This window comes from Physeter macrocephalus, chromosome 7, assembly GCF_002837175.3.
Source record: "Physeter macrocephalus isolate SW-GA chromosome 7, ASM283717v5, whole genome shotgun sequence".
Lineage (NCBI taxonomy): Eukaryota > Metazoa > Chordata > Mammalia > Artiodactyla > Physeteridae > Physeter > Physeter macrocephalus.
Genome location: NC_041220.1, coordinates 123276338 through 123278895, shown reverse-complemented (window position 1 = coordinate 123278895; position 2558 = coordinate 123276338).

The following is a 2558-nucleotide window of genomic DNA, read 5'->3' as shown; positions in this document are numbered from 1 at the left end:
TTCTCCTCTTTTTGTGAGTGTGTGTATGCTTCTGTGTGTGATTTTGTCTGTATAGCTTTGCTTTTACCATTTGTCCTAGGGTTCTGTCTGTCCGTTTTTTTTTTTTTTTTCTAGTATAGTTTTTAGCACTTGTAATCATTGGTGGATTTGTTTTTTGATTTGGTTGCTCTATTCTTTCTTTCTTTTTTTTTTTAACTTAAAAAAATTTTTTTAAATAATTATCTTTTATTTTTTATTTTAATACCTTTATTTCATTTTATTTCATTTTATTTTATTTTATTTTATTTTACCTCCTTCTTTCTTTCTTTCTTTTTTTTCTCCCTTTTACTCAGAGCCGTGTGGATGACAGGCTCTTGGTGCTCCAGCCAGGCATCAGGGCTGTGCCTCTGAGGTGGGAGAGCCGAGTTCAGGATACACTGGTCCACAAGAGACCTCCCAGCTCCACGTAATATCAAACAGCAAAAATCTCCCAGAGATCTCCATCTCAATGCCAAGACCCAGCTCCACTCAACGACCGGCAAGCTACAGTGCTGGACACTCTATGTCAAACAACTAGCAAGACAGGAACACAACCCCAACCATTAGCAGAGAGGCTGCCTAAAATCATAATAATGCCAAAGACACCCCAAAATACACCACCAGACGTGGACCTGCACATCAGAAAGAGAAGATACAGCTTCATCCACCAGAACACAGGCACTAGTCCCCTCCACCAGGAAGCCTACACAACCCACTGAACCAACCTTAGCCACTGGGGACAGACACCAAAAACAACTACACTGGTCCACAAGAGACCTCCCAGCTCCACGTAATATCAAACAGCAAAAATCTCCCAGAGATCTCCATCTCAATGCCAAGACCCAGCTCCACTCAACGACCGGCAAGCTACAGTGCTGGACACTCTATGTCAAACAACTAGCAAGACAGGAACACAACCCCAACCATTAGCAGAGAGGCTGCCTAAAATCATAATAATGCCAAAGACACCCCAAAATACACCACCAGACGTGGACCTGCACATCAGAAAGAGAAGATACAGCTTCATCCACCAGAACACAGGCACTAGTCCCCTCCACCAGGAAGCCTACACAACCCACTGAACCAACCTTAGCCACTGGGGACAGACACCAAAAACAACAGAAACTACGACCCTGTAAAAATTCTCTAGAAGGGATCAGTAGCAGAATAACTGAGGCAGAAGAAAAGATAAGTGACCTGGAAGATAAAATAGTGGAAATAACTACTGCAGAGCAGAAAAAAGAAAAAAAGAATGAAAAGAATTGAGGACAGTCTCAGAGACCTCTAGGACAACATTAAATGCACCAACATTTGAATTATAGGGGTCCCAGAAGAAGAAGAGAAAAAGAAAGGGACTGAGAAAATATTTGAAGACATCACAGTTGAAAACTTCCCTAATATGGGAAAGGAAATAGTTAAACAAGTCCAAGAAGCACAGAGAGTCCCAAACAGATAAATTCAAGGAGAAACATGCCAAGACACATATTAAACAAACTATCAAAAATTAAATACAAAGAAAAACTATTAAAATCAGCAAGTAAAATGTAAATGGATTAAATGCTCCAACCAAAGGACACAGACTGGCTGAATGGATACAAAAACAAGACCCAGTATATATGCTGTCTACAAGAGACCCACCTCAGACCTAGGGGCACATACAGACTGAAAGTGAGGGGATGGAAAAAGATATTCCATGCAAATGGAAATCAAAAGAAAGCTGAAGTAGCAATTCTCATATCAGACAAAATAGACTTCAAAACAAAGACTATTGCAAGAGACATGGAAGGACACTACATAATAATCAAGGGATCAATCCAAGAAGAAGATATAACAATTGTTAAATATTTATGCACCCAACATAGGAGCACCTCAATACATAAGGCAAATACTAACAGCCATAAAAGGAGAACTCGACAGTAACACAATCATAGTAGGGGACTTTAACACCCCACTTTCACCAATGGACAGATCATCCAAAATGAAAATAAGTAAGGAAACACAAGCTTTAAATGATACATTAAACAAGATGGACTTAATTGATATTTATAGAACATTCCATCCAAAAACAACAGAATACACTTTCTTCTCAAGTGCTCATGGAACATTCTCCAGGATAGATCATATCTTGGGTCACAAATCAAGGTGTGGTAAATCTAAGAAAACTGAAATCGTATCAAGTATCTTTTCCGACCACAATGCTATGAGACTAGATATCAATTACAGGAAAAAATCTGTAAAATATACAAACACATGGAGGCTAAACAATACACTTAATACCCAAGAGATCACTGAAGAAATTAAAGAGGAAATCAAAAACTACCTAGAAACAAATGACAATGAAAACACGATGACCCAAAACCTATGGGATGCAGCAAAAGCAGTTGTAAGAGGGAAGTTTATAGCCATACAATCCTACCTTAAGAAACAGGAAACATCTCAAAAAACAACCTAACCTTGCACGTAAAGCAATTAGAGAAAGAAGAACAAAAAAACCCCAAAGTTAGCAGAAGGAAAGAAATCATAAAGATCAGATCAGAAAT